This window comes from Carassius carassius, chromosome 23 (genome assembly GCF_963082965.1).
Source record: "Carassius carassius chromosome 23, fCarCar2.1, whole genome shotgun sequence".
NCBI classification, from domain to species: Eukaryota; Metazoa; Chordata; class Actinopteri; order Cypriniformes; family Cyprinidae; genus Carassius; species Carassius carassius.
The window spans coordinates 6,745,225-6,766,101 of record NC_081777.1 but is presented as its reverse complement, the minus strand read 5'-3'; positions in this window follow the sequence as shown (position 1 = coordinate 6,766,101).

Genomic DNA, 20,877 nt, shown 5'->3' with positions numbered 1-20,877 from the left:
AATGCCCTGATTGAGCTGAGTAAATTTAACTCCTTGTCATCTTCTTTTTTTTTTTTTTCATAGCATGAGATGCACTCGCCATGACTATCATCAGCAACGTTTAAGCAATTTGCAACAACGCAGCATAAAATTTGCTCTTTAATATGCTCTTTAAGAGTTGATGGATGGTGGCAGGGGATCCGGAAGACAAAAGATCAAAAAGAGCAAACTGATCAGAAGTCTTGATCAGCTGCGAGGGGGTTTCCATAGAGAAGCTTCAAGTCTTGTAGTATCAGCAAAGATTGTTGTCATCGCAAAAGAAGAAGAAACCTGAGGATCCTATTGCGGTATGACTGCTTATTTAGCCAGATGGCTCTGCCCATTCTGGCAGGCTTCATCGCCATTGGTTCGTTTTTAATTCACTGTGCAAACCAATGGCTGTGCAGTTGCACTGTGTTATTGAAAAGGCTTCAGTCATCTCAGAAAAAGGAGTTTTCCCCATAGCATCTTAGCAGACTCAGTACTAGTCAGGTATAGATAGGGAACCAGTTTTTAAAAGTTTGCTTTTTCAGCCTTCCAAAAAGCTTTTGTTGTGTAAATCAATGGCCAAAACAAATATGTTTTCTGTATTTAGTGGAAAACTGTGTCATGTAAACACCCACTGAAACTCCATGAACTTCAAGAATTCAATAGTAGCTAAGAAGCAAACAACACACTTTGCAAGTATTAAAATTCATATGACATAATGAAGTTAAAAAGGTTCAGCTTTCAGCAACAAATGTCCCCTCCGGACCTAATTATGAAAAGTATAGGTGAATTTGGAATGCAGGCAGAATTTGAAAAGGATTCAGTTAAGCAGTGTTTATCTTTTCCTTTGTGACTGGCAGGATTAATTGAACATGTTGTTCCTGAACTTCTGTTTTAATTCCATTTAACAGTGTCAGATTGTTAAAATGTATTTCATGTGATGAGAAATAAAATAAATGCATAAATATTGGGAACCTCAGAGTCCATATAATTGCTTCCACAACACTTTAATTAAAAATGACAAAGGAAAGCTGGAGAATAATACAGCTTTCTTTTGCCATGTCTTAGAAACCAGCAGAATAATTACAATACAATTATTTGAACTGTAACATTGATATTGTTTAAAAAAAGGCACAAAACCTCTCTCTGTCTACTCTGGCACATCACGCTCTCATTCCATCATTTACTCACAAAAGCCATAAAATAGTTTTATATGATTGGTTCATATCAGCCACAAATCCTCTTGTTGTATTTTCTTAATCTGTTTGTACTATTGTCTGTGCACAACATGCAGGTCTCTGCAGGATTCTGCTAATTAGACATCACACAGTGCTGCAACATTGGAGAAAAAAAGCATTATAAGGGAGATAAACTGCCATGCAAACACTACAATTAACATGGTGTCTCAGGACACAGCAGCACGCTGCTTTTGATTGCAGAATTAAGAATCAAACTGTACTCTGCATTTTGCAAATGTGCTGCCTGAATAAATTGACTTAATTGTGGATAAAATAGTCACTTAAAAAATCCTGACCCTTTTGAGGATGAACAGCATTGATGATATCAACTGGATATACATGCAACATATCACAGTGCACTGAAGAAACACTATGGTTGGATAGTAATTTGCATAAAATCCATTCCAATTATTATGCATGATTAGAAACAGTGTGTTCCTACATCATGGTGCATTTAAAATAGCATGCCAGAAGAACTTGGATGATACTGTATACTATTTATTAATGTTAGATGGATCATCTAGCCAAGCTTTTTTTTTTTTCTTTTTTTTTTTTGTCATTGTTATTATTATTATTATTTTTATTTTTTCATTTTCACAACCTTCAAGCAATGGAAAGGTATATGCTATAAGAGGATATAATTGATCTCTGCACTCACTGCTGCATTTATTTGGCAATATTATATATACATTTCAATTTCAGCACATTATTGTTCCAGCCACAATAAATCACAACAATGTATATACAGTTACAAATTATTTTATATAAATCGTCAGTTTGTTGTTTTACACACATGCACAGAAATGTTTCTATTCACGACACTGTGAGATGAAAGAAACATATGGCAAGAAGTCTGTAGACTCATCATAACAACAAAAAACAATGCTTTATTGAACCTTTTCAATTAGTGTGCGCTGCAATCACAAGCATTTTTGAAAATCCTTTCTGTTCAGTCTGCTCGTTTTATCGCGTTTAACTATAGCTGTCATCGATTTGTTTGTTAGTGGCGGCAGATATGGGATCAAATTTCTAATTTGAGGCTGTATTACGTCGATTCTGGCACCCAACATCACTACAAGATGATATTTTAAGCTCCTTACGTAGCCGAATCTATGCTGGTTTGAGTGGGCCGCCTCCAGTTTCCCTTTTGTTTTGCTGCCTCCAGGTGTGACCCTAGTTACCAGTGGTTTGCCTGGCCATGTGTCACTCAGAAAAAAAACTGGCCAATCAGAAGAGAGGCTCATGTATATTAATTAGACAGGCTAAAATCAACCTGTTCTTAGCAGACCTCCTGAGAAAGGAGCTGTGAAAAATTGGTGGTTTTTGATAATTATACTGCAAATATATATTCTTAAGGACATCAAAACCTAAAATAAAACTCCAGAAAAGTGTACAATATGGGACCTTTAAAGGGTGAAATAACTTATTGACCACTATAAAAATAAGTCAAATACTTAATCTAGTGATGAAAAACAGTATTTAACTGAACGTCTAGTTATAAATGGGACAATTATATCACATCTCCCAATACTGCCTTACCACATACTCAAATGGATGTTCTTTTTGATCAGCAGCAAAGACATGTAGCCTACTTTTAGTATAGTGGCGACGTGTGACGAAAGCTATTTGTATCCACAGGGTTCAAATGATGTAAATATCTATAGTTAAAGTCAACATTAAATGACATTTGCATGCCATTTATCTACCACAATCCAGGTTGTTCCTGTTAAAATCAACAGCATCACGACAGGATAAATTATAGATTACCTGTGTAGTGAACTTGTGGTCTAAACTGAGAGTGATGAGTTAAAAATACTGTGAATACTACCAAGATAAGATGCCTTTCTGTTACATTTGCTTGACTAGCTAAAGTCAAAAATGAAACATACGCAATCAATCAATCAATCAATCAATCAATCAATCAATCTTAAGAGTCTGTACTTAAAGGTATAGTTCACTTAATAAGGAAAATGTATTCACCATTCATAAGATTTGTCTGACCATAGAAGCCAGTGCCATTTGAAGTTCCAGTCGTGTCTGACAACTGAATATGCTAGAGATTGTTTTTGAATGAGCAAGGAGAATTTTTCTTGAAACCCTTCCGAACAACATGTGGTGATGTAGGGGCTCGTTGATTATTATTATTATTTTTTTTTTTTAGGCTTTCTGACCCCAAGTCTCAACTTATCTATGCAATTCTCCAGCTGTGATCCTTGGAGAGTCTTTAGCCACTCAAACTCTCCTCCTCACTGTTCATTAGGACGATATAGACACATGTAGTAGTTGATTGGAACCTCTTAATTATTGCCCTGATGGTGGAATTGGGGATTTTCAATGCTTTTGCTCTTTTCTTACAGTCACTTTCTATTTTGTGAAACTCAAAAATCTTGTTCTGCGCATCAGAACTATATTCTTTAGTTTTACTCCAAGTGATGGATACTTAAAGGGTATTTTGGCCTTTATGTTCCTCATATTTATAATCCTGTGGAACAGGAACCCATGGCTGGACAATATCTAGCTGCTATGTAGTCACCCGGGTGTGCTAGAAAATGTAGATATCAATGGTAATATACTAATATATATATATATATAAACACTTTACTGTAGCTGGACAAGCTATTTCTATATTTATTTGTCTCCTTCATTTACCTCCAAGGAATAGGCAGATGAACTGAAGAGGAAAGGACAAGAAATGCTGTTAACCTTTCCAATCCTCTCTCATTTTTTTTAGACAGCCACATGCTTATCCACACAGAAGCAATCTGCCACCAGAATTTTCTCACATTCCCTGGGAAATTGTTTCACTCGTTATTTAAGTTTAATTTCTGATAACTTCAGTGACATGCCTCCATCAAACACCAGCTGAAATGAAAAGCAAGCATTTATGTCCATTAAATGGAGCTCCAGGAGTGTAATTAAAAAACTCTAACTCTATCTTAAAATGACCTGATGTGAAGCATGCTTTCACTGAAGGGCTCTTCTGAAGATGGAGGGGGAGATGTCCCTGATCCATCTCAGACCTTTTTACTTGTGATGAGCAGCTGAATGAGGTGAGTTGCGATCAGTTGTTACAATCAAGCTCTGAGGACATTCCCTGAGTGATTTATGCGAGTTATGTTTAGGGTCGTGGGAGTGCGGCTCGATGCTCACCTTAAGTGTGACCCGCGCGGGCCGTTCTTCGTTTTCATTCATCACTTTCAATCAAGGCTATTGGACCAGGCTGGAGGATTATTTAAGCCAAAGAACGCTTCAATCGAGCGCTGTACTCCACTTACTATAATGTGTGAAAGAATAACGCTTTACTCATCCTGACAGGGATTATCTCCTGAGGTTTCCCATGATTCAGTAATGAATACAGATGAAATGGTAGTGTAAATGAAAGGCTATGGTGTTTAATTAATCAAGTTTGCATACGTGTTATTGGAGAAGTGTGATAGTGTTATTCATAACTAAGAGAATATTGGCCTGTTTGAATCAGCCTGAAAGATTTGTCATTTATATATTTATTTTATGCATCTTATTTTTTAGATTTCAAAAGAGGCATTGTTTGCTTTATTTAACACACAGCTGGATTGGTTTTAAAGATGCACTGAATTGGTTGTTTGCTGTAAAAGGAAAAATGGTGCTTGTAAAAGTGTTCCCTGCATCGATATTCAGTGGAGGCCCACGGGTTGTGAGCTTGCATTTTGAATTAAATGTTATGACAAAACACTTTGCCATTCCTTTGTCTTCACACATTTCACATGAAAACAAAATGACTCAAAAAGATTCACAAGTTGTCTGTAAGAATCAGTCCAATTAATTATTTACTGAATGAATCTGAGCTGCAAAACCAGAATTCAGTAGAAAGCTCTCCAATGATGCTGACAATTTTTTGAGTGAAATAGGATATTCAAAAAAAAAAAAAAAACATTTTTGCGGAAATAAATTAATAGCAGAATATATAATGCATGAATACATATATAAAATATAATAAAAGTAAATACAATTAAATTAAACTTTTCTTGCCAGGCTTAGCGTTTATTTATGCTTCAATTATTGAGCAGAAGCAACCAGGAGTTCTGCACACTTCAGTATGGAAGAAGCCCACTCAATATCATGACCATCCATCTATTAGCTGTGTATGTGAGTCCCACCATCTGTAGTAACTATCTTAATATCTCACTTTATGTTTATAGTAAGTAAGGAAAAAGTCCGTGTTGATTTAACTCACTGAAACACAGTTTACTATAAACTATTAAAGAGGCCACATAAAACAGTGCTGTTAAATGAGATCCAGACTTGAAGCAGTAACAACAGTCATGGCGGCAAAGACTGCAGTACAATACTTTTAAAAATATGACTTGATGAATCAAAACATTCAGTTGACATAATATCCATAAACCAAGGTTCTGCATGTCATAGTGCATGAGCACCAGACTTTTTTCTTTTTTTATGTGATTAATAACCCTCCCTGACATTTCCAACACAATTCGCCCAACAGAATGCATTTTCATATTAGACAGATCACTCATCTTCCACAAACTCAAGATGACGTGTATTTTATTTTGGTCTTGTCCTCAAAACCATTCCTGTGTTTAGTTTTATTAGTCAGTGTTCTGAAATATTGGACCATATCAAGCAATGAGACTCAACAAATGTGGTTTTAAATGAAAATATGGGCTTTTGAATCATCAGACAACACACAGGAATATGCTAGTTGTACACCAGTCCCCATGTTTTCTGTACAGGTTTTTCTAAAGACAAAATTAGGAATGGCAAAAATGCTAGTTCAAAAAAGAACAGCATCAAGAGCACCAAATGAACAAATGAATGAATAAAGTCACAATTAGGGTGGGCATTAAGACCAATAATAATTTTAATAACTTTACACATTTTATAGTAATCCTTTATTTTCATTATTTACATTTATTTATAAGCTAAAAAAAGAAGAAGAAAAAAACATTTTGCATAATCCAGTGAAAAATTACAATTAAAATAACATTTTAATATTGTATGTGTTCGTGTAATTTAATAAAACTGATATTATTTTTATCCAGAATAACTGTGGAAACATCTCGAAGATGATTGAAAAAAAAAAAAAGTATTAGGACAAAAGCTCAACAAAAAATGTTGCTTTGATTTAGTATAAAATCTATTTATGACATCATTTTTTAAAGCATCCTCACTTTTGCAGCATTTTTACACAAGTGCCTAATACTTTTCACAGTACTTGAACTCTGCAGGAAGGTTTCTCCAAGCATCTTTATGTTGCCAAAGTTCTTCTAGATTTAGCCTGTCTCAGTTTTTTTTTGTGTTTCTTTCATGTGATTCCAGATGGACTGGATGATGGTGAGATCAGATCTCTCTCTCTCTCTCTCTCTCTCTCTCTCTCTCTCTCTCTCTTTAATTTTTTAAGCAGAGTCTAAAATAGCATATCTGATATCTGAAATCGGTATTGACAATCGTGAAACTATTATAAACACTGGCAAAAATATAAAATTTAAAAGCTCTGATCATTTGCTATGCCAAGGGCAAAACATGTACGTAGAGGGCAAAAAGAGAATAATCTTCTTAAAGTAACCTTCCTATTGTTCTAAAACTCAAGGCAGTTTTCTGAGTTACTCCAAAGAAAAGCATTCAGCTGATCAGTATTTCATGAACAATGGCTCAATAAAATTCAGCCTGCGTATTCGCTCATCTCTCCTCGTTTCACTCCTGATGTCCTTGCGAGATGACGGGAAAGATGTCAAATGATTTTATGATCTTCTTTTTTACGAAATACAAAAAAAAAAAATAATAAAGACAACGCGCCGCTTTCAAACTCCACACAAAAGTTAAACTATTGCTTTTTTGTGAAGAACAGAAGAATATAAAAAGACAGGGACAGATCATCCCAAAAAATCATCATCTTTGACTTGCCACTGAGAACCCCTGCGGAATGCACATGGAAGTAGCAAAACATGAAATAAAGAGTTAAATAAATATAAAAGTGGATGAATGACAGCTCAATGGACATTTCATCCTCCCAGTATTCAGTCATCACAGGCGAGCGCTGGGACGATCCAGCAAACGCTGACATTTCTGGGGCGGCTGGATAAGTGACACCTGCACGTGCACGTTTGGTCAGTAAAGGGATTAATGGGATGTCCTTTAAGAGAGCTAGGAATCTCATACACACAAAGCCAAACACAAAAGTGTTTATTGAAAGCCCAGGGATTTTAAGGTCAGTCAATTTCAGTCCACCCCCCAAACTCTGTCTCATTCTCTTGCTTCTCATGCTCAGGTAACCTTTTTATAAGTCCATTTCTTGTGTCGAAATGAAGCTGACATGTCATTTATCAAATCCTCAGCATTCAGTAAATGAATATTGAGAATGTTGCTACAAGACTAAACTAAATTATGCATTTATTCCTAATGAAAATGCATTGTTCAAGTAAAACAAATAACATGTATTATTATTTGGCATTTCCCAGTGTTCTTACACATGAATAAAAAAATCTACAGAAAAGTTCAGCCAAGTACAGGTCCATGTAAAGACTCTTTCTTTCCCTCTCTTGTTCTCATACACACATAATATAACTTGATTCAGCTAAAATTACAGCTATAAAAAGCACAGTTTTCTAATGCAGAGCATAACGGTGCAGATAGATATTAAAATAAAATTACTATAGGCCTGTGCATATAACTCATCTTCATTACTAATGTAGGCTATATACAATGTTTTATATAAGGCTTTGTTCTTTGCAAGGATGGTGCTTTCTGGCCAGTACTTAAAAAAAAGGGAAAAAAAGCCTGATCTCACATAAAAAAAGATACTGCAATGCCAATTAAATTTAATGGGTAAAAATTCACATATTGAACAATTTAGTTTTGAAATCGTACTTTTTGACATAAAAGTGGTATCAAATGATGATGTGAGGTATGCAGATACAGTTCTTTTTTGGTGGAAGTAGTTCTTAAGTTGTGAACTGTATAACATTTCATCGATTCACTCCATGAAGGCACCGTGTATTTTATGATTCTATTGTCAGCCACAACACAAGCCTATAATGAGAAAACACCTTTAGTGTCCAACAGCACAAAAAAAGGAAAAGAAAAGAAAAACCCTTAATAAGTAAAGGTTAAATAATTGTTATTAAGATCATAAAGCATACTCTGGTTTAACATTATGCAAACCTTCAAAATTAATTGACAGCGGAAATCACAATAAACTGAATTTATCTTTGGGATGATTTCAATATTTGGCTGTATTGTATATTTTAGTAACTACCAGGGTTCTAAATTAACACCCGCCAACCCGCCAAATGCGGGTTAAACTTAATTTTGGCGGGTGTTAATTAAAACTTACTAGCCAGTTTGGCTGGTGATCCATGGTATTAGGCTCTGTTCTCAGTCGTTTATCCCATAGACATGTATAGAAAGGCTAGATAGCTTACCGGCGCTGAGAGCCAATGGGACCCGACGACGTCACACGGCGGCCATCTTAGGACAGGACCGCTCCTCCAGTTATAACATTAAAGTCTATTGTGCATGTAGTGCTGAAATAACTATATTTTGGTTTTATTTTGCTCAATTTTCAACCGATTTTCAAACGGCTTGGTGTGTCATAAACTTCAGGGATGCGGCTATTTAACTGCATACTTGTGAAAAATTATAGCCACGGAGTTTATTAAGAAAATAGTATATTAAGTAGACTAGACAGGTAAAGTACTAGGTATACCCATACACACACACAGTAATGATGTTGTAATGATATAACCTTCCTAATCGTCGGGAAGAAGGAGGCGGGAACCGGCGGACAATCAACAACATTTTAATAAAGCAAAATAAACACAAAACAGCGCACCAGCCCCTCACGGACGACTGATAAAAACCAAAACACAACTAAAAGCCCAGGCCTGGTCCTCTCTCGTCCTTCACTGTCGTCGCTCCAGTTTTATATCCTTCCATCTCCTCCGTGGGCCTCGAGACCGGCGGGTCGAACAGGTGTAGCTCATCTCCAATCACTCCACCGGCCTCGCTCCCATGTCCCTCGGCCCCGCCCCACTCGTCACAGATGTCAATATTTATAAGGTACATGAAACATGAAATAGTGCAATTTAGTTTATTACTAATATTCACATTATTAAATACATGTGTAAATTTATGTATAATATAAATCTGTCTCAAGTTGCCATTCTGTAAAATAAAGAGAAAAGAGATGGGTCTTTGTTTTTTGTTTTTTTACGTAGGTCCAAAGGCACACAATTAGAAAAAACTTACAAAAAAAATATACAAAATATACAAAAAAAAAAAAAACATTAAGACACAATTGGACACAAAACTCTTTCCATCAATACAGTATAATCAATACAGCTCCCTCCCTCTCCTCCTCTCATTTTCAACAAGCGTAATCAGAAGTTCTGTAAACAAAAAACCAACAAAGTAATCCAAATGTAAAGATGTTTTTAAGAAACCAAACCACTTGGAAATCATGTGTAACTCAAAGCTATGTTGAAACGAAAGACTAACCCTGCCTCTCCCACCAATTTACAATTGCTTGGTGACTCACTTACGACCTCTTCACTGCTAGCCAGCAAATAAATACAACCACATCCACAAAATGACATTTAGACAAAAGATTAGGTTGTCAAGAAACGTTGTTGGTCTCAGGAAACCTGTTAATAATTGAAAATGTCGACTGTGGTATCACTTTAGAGTAGAGGGCAGCCATGAAACACACAGCTACGCTGCAATGTTAAGCGTTTCTCAAAACGTGAAGCTACAATTTAAACATCAGCATCAGCACAAATCATAGCCACGTTAATAAGGTTTGTAATAAACCAAACCGTTTGTAAATCCGTCAAGAATTCAGCAAGTTACGAGCATTTTAGTTGGCGTATGTCACTCACCTTCCGTCCACAGCAGCAGGGAGCAGCAGCGCAGTCTCCTGACCTAAGATGGCCGCCAAGTGACGACACAGCTGACTCCGCCTTGAGCCATCTAGCCTTTCTATACATGTCTATGATTTATCCCCCTGGCAGCACTTCCTACATTCCCATGAACACTGTGCTGTAATGCTACGTGATGACGTTTCATATGCCCATTTGCTGCACGCAGTTTGCGCAGTTAAACCAGCGCGAAAAGACATGGAAACGAATAGAGCGTCCATCAGAAAACACAAGAAAGAAGAACGAATGGAGCCAGAGCAGGAACATAGACTGAAAGAGGAGGGAGTTAGCTATTAAAGAAAAAAATGAAGATTAAACTAAATGCGGCGGTGGTTGGGACAGATTTCTGGGGGCGAAAAGAGGAACGAGGCAGGGGATGAGGATATTACGGAGCCCCGCACGTCACCTGTAGGAGAAAAAACAATCAATCCGTGGCGACGGTTTTGCAATCCGTCCCCTCAAATTATAAACCGTACTCACGAATTCATAAACTGAGGGGACGGATTGCAAAACCGTCGCCACGGATTGATTTTTTTCTCCTACAGGTGACGTGCGGGGCTCTGTATTACGGACAGAGAAACAAAGAAAAAAAAATGTTATGCCAAATGGCTGACGGGTCATGGTGGCTTGTGTTTGATCACAAGAATGTCTTAATGCTTTGTCAGGATTGCCGCATGTAAATTACGCGAAAGAAAAAACAAAACAAGCAATTTCGTGGTGGGAACTAATAATTTTAAATTTGAGTCAGTGTATATTTTGTTGTATGCATTGTACTTTATATGTGTTTTCATGCCAACAATGTTAATAAAATGATCAAATGCATTCAGTGGCACTCATAATTTGTTATTTTTACCGAAAAAAAATGGCTAGTGGAAATTTTGATTGGCTGGTAACTTTAGAAAGTTACCAGCCACATTGGCTGGTGATCAAAAAAGTCAATTTAGAACCCTGGTAACTACGCAAACATAAATGTATGTGTTTACAGTATGTCTTATGAGCTGTCACTCGGCTGGTACTCTAAGGTACAAACCTGAAAAGTACAGCTTTGTACATGATTTACCCCTAAACTAAATTACCACATTAATACACACTAGTACTTAAAAGGTGTACATTAGTACGTAAAGTGTTCATATTAGTACCTTTTAGACAGTTTTGTACCATTTTTATGAGAATATCCCAGATCACCTAGGCTGCTGAATCTTCCACAACTTAGCACATATGAACTGAGCCATGTAAATTGAGTTCAGCACCAATTTATTTATTTTTTATTTTTTATTTTTTGGCTTTGCACCATTAGCTAATTTGCATTTTCCTTTACTGAATTGAGTGCCAAACCAATGCAAACAGTGTGAACAAATACACAATGGTCTCATCAGGCTCAATTCATTCCTGGCGAATTTCCCCCTCGGAAAATGTTTGGACGGATGCTGTTCTCTGGGGAAATAACAGGTACAGCAGAAACCAGAATAACCACACAGTAACTCCCAAGATTCTCCAAATATAATACCTTTATCTGCAGGTTTAGGCACTGCCTCTATAATCTGAACAGCCTCTAAGGACTATGGGACGAAAGAAACATAATACATTTGATGAAAACCCAGCACTAATCTGCCCACCATCAAAAACCTCACAAATTGGGCTAGTTTCCAAAGTGGAAAATGACTAGCAACGGACATAAATGACACCAGTGTCATCTGTCAAACTGAAAATAGAAAGTTGTGTCTCGGAGTAATCGATGTCTGGATGTGAAAATCTATTCATGCATTTTCACTCTGAGTTTGTGGCTCAACAAATGCTTTTTAATTTTATGATTTGTTGATGTAAGTCAGAATGACCACAATCAAAGTGACAAGCTCTGGCAAACAGATTGAAAGTAAAAATCCATTCTGACAGCATTCACAGCAGATGCTTCTGTGTGTCTGTTCATTGTTACTGACAGATCCATTTATAGGATAAAGTTTTTACAGATATTCTTTGCTGTGTTAAGTGTTAATCTATATAGCACCATCATGCTTTGCGCTCCATTGACTTTCATTCATACACATGCGAAGGCAGGAGACCAGAAACCAGTATTAAAGTTTTAGATTCACAGATAAACCTCTTGGCCAAAAAAAAAAAAAAAAAAAAAAAAAAAAGAAGAAAAATTTAGAGCTGCAGGTTAGATGATTTATTTTCACATTTAAAAATGTATTATTATTTGTTTATTATTTATTAAAACAGAAGCCCTAGATTGTGACATCATATTCTGTTGCATTGTCAATAAATACAAATTTTGTAGGTCCAAATTCTAGCACAACTGCAGCTTAAGGGTGCACAGTATTGGCAAACTCTTACGTGTCACAAAAATATGTCTTGGCTGAACTTTCAATGTAAAAATCCACTTGTATACTGTACACTGGACACATGTGGAATGTAGCTACATGATAAACTTAAAATTGTTCTCATTAAAATCAGTGAAGCTGTGTACACTGGTAGCATCATCTGTGTGTTCTACAGTGGAAATAAATAAATAAATAAAGTGAAAACTCAGGTTGTCTGATTTTCTCAAGTTATTTATTTGGTGTTCCTCTTCTAAACTTGATTTGTTTGATTTTGATTAATGTCTAATTCTCTAAAATGCGCAGTCTGCTATATTCAGTTATTTAGGGCGAATGTGAAGCAATCAATTACTTGAAATGATTTCTTCTGCTGAAATTACTGAAAATCTTTTCCCTGCATGCTTTGCCTGGGATTAAAGACTTAGTTCACCCCAAAATTAAAATAAGCTTGTGTTTTACTCACCCTCCAAGCATGTATATTACTTTCTTCTTTCAGAAGAATTCAGTCGGAGTTATAAATATGTTAGTTTGTACAACATATTTGTTCATATGTTTTGTATTGTTGAGCAAAATGAGAAAAGAGTGGATAATTGTTTAATGTTTAATTACGATGGGATTTGGAACAGTGTTTTTTGTTTTGTTTTGTTTTTTTCACTGGTTTACCATTGTGGTGAAAAATGGCGCTATTGCTAAGGCTGAAAATTAGTACACAAAAAGGATGTTTTGTTGCTTTACTCAACAACCATTTTATTAATTAACATTTAGCATGCTAATACGTGCTAAAACAGCTCACTAACAGTAGAATTTAGTTACTTTAATTTTAGTCCATTAAGTTGAAGATATGTGAACAAATTATGCTCATGTAACGTTTTGGAGTCATGTGAAACCAATTTACATTATTTAATCAGAATCTGTACTTTATTGAAGCAAAACTTTGTCATGGTCACAAAAGAACAATAATATCAACTGCACATTCAAAAACATCCAGTAAAGCCTGATGGATTCCTTCCAATCATGCGACATGGGAAAGCATCAAAGCAGCCAAAAAAGTTGAATATGGTTTGCTGAAAAACTAAACCATCCACAACACCCACTTCAACTATCCAACTGGACTCAAAGACTCCTTTGTCTACTATATGGGGAATATTTTGGGAAACAAAGCCTTGCAACAACTCCAGGTAGATTCAATCGTTAACATCCCAAGCTTCATTACCTCTAACTCTTAAGATATAAATCCAGAAAACCAAAGCCAATCCACCCACATCTCTCGGTTCATTCAATGCAAAAAGCAGCAGGTTCCATTGCCAAGCTGTTCAGCGGGCCGCCTTCCTTGCAACGCTGTGGAACAATAGTTTCATATCTGTAACGAGAGTGCTTCATCTCAAGTCAAGCTCAGAATGGAGTTTTAATGGCATGGTGATCAGGCGTTCGAGAAAACAAGTGCTTTCTTCCGGCAAAAGGCAGCTCAATTAACACATCCACTCAAAAAAAACTGCACAGTAGATCCAGACAAAGAAGGAAAAAACACCCACGCGTGTTCAGCACACCCACTGCTGCCCCTCCTCCAGAGTGAATTAAGGACACTTATGGACATTTCTCAAATTGTGTCCTTGATTCTTGTGACTAAAGAGATAATGGGTCTCACTCGCTAACAATTGAGTGGTTTATTTAATATATGTACATACAAGAGAACTGTAGCACAGTTGCGTGAAAGCATCTTGGACTTGGGTGCACACTTGATCAGGATTTTAATTAACATGTTCAAGCATTTTGGCTTGACATCAGTAGTTCAACAAACCAAATGTAAGGGATGACAGTGGTGTTGATTTACCTTGTATACAAGCAAGTGTGAGCGTGCAGTGTAATCGGCTATAGTGAGTGCAATCAGAGCAGCAAATAAATGGCTCGTAATCAGTTGTCTCCTCAGAACTGTCCATTTGCAGGCCTTCATGTGACACACACAGGTGCGTGTCTACGTGGTAACCACCAGATACCTTGCGATAGGCTTGTTTTTAGTATTTATAACTGCATCTGGCAGTGGCAGACCCTGGCATGTGTAGGCAACTGCCTAGGGCCGATTTCTTCTCCTCGTTACACTTAATTTTAGGTGGCTTCTATAGCATGATCTTAATGACAATGTCGATAGCGCATAATGTTACGATGCAAGCAGATTTCCATCACTCACATAAAAATGGAAGTGTGCTTTTAAATATACATTGCTCTTTTATGAATTAGCTCTGCTCTTGCACAGATACTACGTGTACATGCTCAAACGTTGTCCTCACATCACTGAAGACCAGAGGAGCTTTTTTTTTCTAATCCAGGTGAAGATTTTCTCAGCCTTTTCTAGTTATTTATTTTATTAATACTTGTTTTAGTTAAGTGCTTAAATTGTAAATATGGATTTATTACATCTTTATTTAGTGCATTTGTATTTTGCTGTTTTTGTATAGAGTTATGCAATAAAAGTGTATCAACTAGGGTCCAGAAATAATCACTGAGGGTGGTCTAGTTTCAATGCAAATTTTCACATATTTTGTCCCGTCTATTGCTATGGTTATCACCATGTCATACACTGGTACTTAGAGAGCGAATCCTGCAAAAACATGCAGATGTCATTCCTGCAACTTTGCAACGGGTGTGTGTGGCCAAAAAAACTAAGTTCTACATTTTAAATTGACTGCCTAGAAAGCTCACAAAGAGTGCTCATAAAAACCACTAAAAAGCTGTCACTCTTTGTACACAATGTTCAGTTACCAATGAATCTCACACCAACATTTTCAAATCAACAGATTCAAATCTCAATTTAACAGTTGCTTAATCCAAGCCTCTGTTACTATGAAAATGTCACTTTTTAGAACTAGTAGCGAAGGAACATTGAGTTGCGTCATTGAAAGCTTATTGTATTACTGTATTAAAAGCTCACTGTAATATGCAGAGTATTATTAGTGAGAGAGAGACAGACTGAGTGATTTTGATTACCGGCATCTGATACAGCATCTATTCTTCAGGAAATTCTCATATTCACAATAAAACAGTTTGAATGTCTGCTGAGCCCTCAGTTTTGCCCTTAGTCAAAACTATTTGCTCTGGAACAAATGATAGGTTAATGGGACCAAACACTCTCCATTAGACTTACCCTCCCAAAAAATGTCTCATGTTTAACCACTATGGAGACATCAGAGTCAGCAGCAAATTCCAAAAGATCTGGCCAAGGTAAGGGTTCATGAGCGCTCCAAAACTATTGAAGCTGACATCCTGGAGCTCACATCTCCAAAACAAAAACAGCATTATATTACATATAGTTTAATAATTATACAGAAAAAAGTATACTACTATATATTATATTGTTATTATTGTAGTATGTTTATTATATCATACAGATATATTCAGTATTATAAATAACCACTAAATGAAATTATAATGCATTTGGGCATTTGCCATGATATTGCTGTGATAAATACTGCAAGCGGAGTGATGCAAACAGTGACTGTAAATGGTACTTGGGCAATCAGATTCGAGGACCAGAAAGAACTGTCTACATAGTGGTATATTGCATTATTACAATAATACAGTATAAAAGTAATTAAGCCATACCACATGATTTAGACCATACCACCCAACAATGATATACACATACTATTACTATTATGAGTGTGTGTCTATATCTGGGAGTCAATTAGTGGATGAATGTGCTGGCACAGATCTTGGACTGTCACACTTTCGGTTGTTATCAGGTACAACTATATCAATACCTCTATCTAGTTAATATATAATTTAAGTGACAAAATAGTATAACGGTTACTGTATGTAAGATTTTCTAAAAGTGACAGAGAGTTAGTAGATACACGTTGCTAGCCATGCACAGTAGAAAAATATACATATTTTAAAATACATATATAATACAGAAAGTAAAAAAAATAAAAATCTTTCACACAAACATGTAGTAGACGTGTAGTAGCCGTAGTCTAAAGGTTTAAATTAAGGAAATACATTATTTTTCATCTGATCAATAAAGTATTTGTAGAGTACACCAGTCATGTCATGGAGGTCTTCAGTCTAATCTAAGCATAAGCACTAATTAAGATGCAGGACTAATGAGTCTGATAAATGAATTGTAATGATTTGAGCTGAGTTGAGAAATGATCTAAGCTGCTTAATTAAGCAAGATCAAACAAGGAGATCAGAATGACAAGCGTTCTTAAGTAACTCTTTCACCTCTGCATGTATCTCTGCATCAAATTCTGTTTTAAACTCTATTCATAAAGAGACATTTCCCGCAAAATTAAAGTTCTCTCAGCATGTATTTTTGCAAACCCGTATGACTTTTTTTTTTCCTCCATGGAACACAAAAGAAGTCCAAGCAGCTCTGTTGCATGTAATGAATACATACAGTAAAACAGTATCTGTCAAGTTCAAAAGGCTACAAAAAAGTAGTATAACAATTGTCCATGACTCATGGACTACATTACAAATCTACTTAAGTCATATCATAGCAGTAACAGATACAGAGAAGAAAATACACCACACAACTGCGTTGTTTATCTTTACATCTACAATTCTTAGTATTATAGGACCTAAGTGAGATCTATAGATCTAAAAAAGCAATCTGAGCTACTGCTGGATGTACAATATAACAGTACACAACATCTATGGATGGAAATTAGAGGGAATTTAATGATTCTGATTCCACTTAATGACTCCGGATCCTTTAATTCAAAGTACATTTAGGGGAACTGATTCATCACTGACTGAATAATTCATTAAATGATCCTTCTCATGAGAGTCATTGATTTGAGAACTGGATTACACTGTCTGTGCTATATGTTTGCCGATATGTGCAAATAGATTTTCCCCTGTTGGGCTATATTCAATGGCACAGAATAGCAGAAACACATTTAAGTATTGCATTCAAATATGTCGAAATGATCATATTCATAATTTAAGTGCACATGAACACAACCATGAAGTCTTAACCACCAGTGGGAACTCTAAGCCCTTACACGTTACAAGTTGGATTAGCATTGTGCAATTTGGTTTGGTCTTAAATAATATAAAATTATATATATATATATATATATATATATATATATATATATATATATATATATATATATATATATATATATATATATATATATATATATGCCTGTGCTGAATTTATTTGAACAAAAAATATAGTAAAGCAGTAACTTTCTAAAAAAAAAAAAAAAGAACAAACACCTTTATTATATATTAAAGTGTAATTTATTTCTGCGATGGCAAAGTTAATAACAGTTTAAAAGTGACAATAAAAAAGTAACAGTAAAGACATTTATAATGTTACAAAATGCTTCTATTTCATCACATATGTTTCTGTTTATATTGTTTCTATTTCATCACATAAATAAATCAATGTTTTAATTATTTTAAAACATAAAACCATTTTAAATTATAATAATTCACATGATTTGTTTTCCTGTATTTTTCCTGTACTTTTTACACACAAGGGTAAAAGTATCAGCAACACTATCAACCCTTGAGATTTTTTTCTCTCCCTTTCAAAATGTGCATTTTTATGTTTCATTTCCTCCTGATCTCACAAAGCCACACATCTGAGAATGCAGATCCATGTCTACAAACACAATAAAATAAATAAATAAAACAAGACAGGATATATCGAGCAATAAATCCATATTCATCCGCAGTGTGAACAGAAAGCTATCCCTGCATGCAAACATTTGAAAATATCACCACAATCGTTTCCTTTGTGCCCCAGGTTGCCTGCCTTCATGACAACATCTCTCATTTGGCAAACCCTGTCAAATATTCCTATGGAATCTAACAGCTGAGGGCTGGAAATCAGGTAAGATCATAATGTGGATGTCAGGCGGGTAATTTCCATGAAAAGAATCTTCCCAAAGAACAATGTGCTTTGTAAATGCTTGGGTGCAATTTAAGAGAGAATCTCACAAAGCCTGTCAAGAATCTGTCCTATGGTCATATTTCACCACCTAAAAGAAAAAAATAAGAAATTATATTTCATATGGTGAATTAAACCTATTTTTCGGACCATTATGATTTTTTGGCTTGTGAAATTATTTTCATGACAATTAAGCACAAATCACTTCACAGTGTATGTGTGTGTGTGTATGCATATCATTTAAATTGTATTAAAGTATTTGTAAATTTAAATGATAAATAATACTTGTTTTTACAGTACCCTGAATTAATTTAATTACAATTATTAAATAAATAAAAAATAATAGTAATAAAAAAAAGTTGAAAAAATTAGCATGATTCATTGTCATAAAAAAAAAAAATTCCCCAATATGTATTTGTTTTATTCATGCAAAATGTATTATAATTATTATTATTATTATTGTTGTTGTTGTTGATATTATTATATGAGGGTGACATGTGAGTTGGACGTATCCAAAACGTATTTGTATGCCTGAAACAATCGAGACTGTGCTGCAATTATTTAAAGAGCCTGACCATATGATATGACTTTTAATCAAGCTTATCTCATGTGATTCACCTGTGGCTGTCACACATTCATTCAATGCATGTAAAAAGTGAGTTCCTGAAGAGCATGAAGCCGTAAAAGCTGAAAGGGAGCAGACTCACTACTTTATGACATACAATAAATGCGATAGGGGAGTTGAACAGATGGTCTCATAATGCGACTGTGTCTAGGTCACACAAGTCAAGGTTAAACACAGCCTGACCGCATCTGGAAAGAGGCAGAGAAAATATATTCACACATAGTTTAGTTAAAACTTTATCCTGTCATATGCAGCCTATACATTTATAGAGTCATGAGCGAACAGAAGCCATCCTACACTTTTTCGATGTCATAGTCATTACATTGATGTGTGCTCACTATATTTTTAATACAGAGGACACAGACTGCATAAATTATCAAGGATTTTCTTTTTTCTTTTTTTTATGGAAAATAAATGTGGAAGAATCTTCTGTGGAAAAGTACTTCAATAATTATTTATTTATATGACCTCCTATACATGAGCCAAAAGCTTCCTCTATTCCTATACATTCCAATTGCTTGATGTCGTGTCCCAATTAATTGAAATGTCTCGCTACTGAAGAGGTCATGTCTTGTTGCCGTATACTAGATTTATGTTCATTGTTACGCCCCGTCTAGGGGTAAAGGCATAACATGAAAAGAGAAGGGAGGAAACGGGGATTCTTTCGAGGGTTTTTAATTGAACCAAACAAAAATACAACCAAATAAGTAAATGGGGGATTTTCTTCAGGAGTTGACCAGGCCAAAATAATAAACAAAACTTCTGTAGTTTAAGACCTCTTTCCTAAACCCTAAACAAAATAAAACCAAATAAAAGTACAATATTTTAACCTAACTCCCTAACCAAAAACAGAGATCAAAAGGTTACAATAAACAAAATGGCGTCAAACTCCTTACTTCCTCCCAACCCTCTATATTTACAATAATATACAACTATTTACAAGATCAGGCAAACAGAGTTACAAGGAGAATCCAAACCCACGTCATAATAAGCAATAGGGTCAAAATACCAAACAGTTCCTACTTACAAAAATAGTATCAAAAGTTCAACAGAGACCAAACAGCCAAAACCAACAATTCTCTCTCTCTCTCTCTCTCTCTCTCTCTCTCTCTCTCTCTCTCTCTCTCTCTCTCTCTCTCTCTCTCTCTCTCTCTCTCTCTCTCTCTCTCTCTCTCTCTCTCTCTCCTCTCTCTCTCTCTCTCTCTCTCTCTCTCTCTCTCTCCTCTCTCTCTCTCTCTCTCTCTCTCTCTCTCTCTCTGCCTGCACTGCAGAAAGGAAATGACATCAGGGCTTTTAAGGTGTGCCTAAATTTGAATGCACCAATCCAGATGGGCCAATCATTAACCTGCAGGAGCCAATCAGCATCCTACCTGGACACAAACACTTTCAAATTTAGAAAAGGAGACATATGACAAAATGCAAAACAATGGGTTGTAACACCCCCACACATAAGAATAAACATGGCAGCAGGTTTATACATAACACCGGGACAAAGAATCAGCAATGACATTATTTACACCTTTCTTGTATCTGATTTGTAAGTTAAAACTTTGACAAATAAGAGCCCATCGCATGAGTCTTTGATTCTTATTGCACATGCGATGAAGAAAAACAAGTGGATTGTGGTCTGTAAATACCTCAACAGGCTGTGAACATGAACCGATGTACACTTCGAATTGCTGTAATGCTAATAAAAGAGCTAAAGCTTCTTTTTCTATAGTGCTATAATTTAACTGGTGTCGATTGAATTTCTTGGAGTAAAAGCATACAGGGTGGTCGATCCCATGATCATCCTCTTGTAGGAGGACAGCACCGGCACCGGTTCCACTGGCATCCACTTCAAGTTTGTACGGTTTGGTGAAATCTGGAGCAGCAA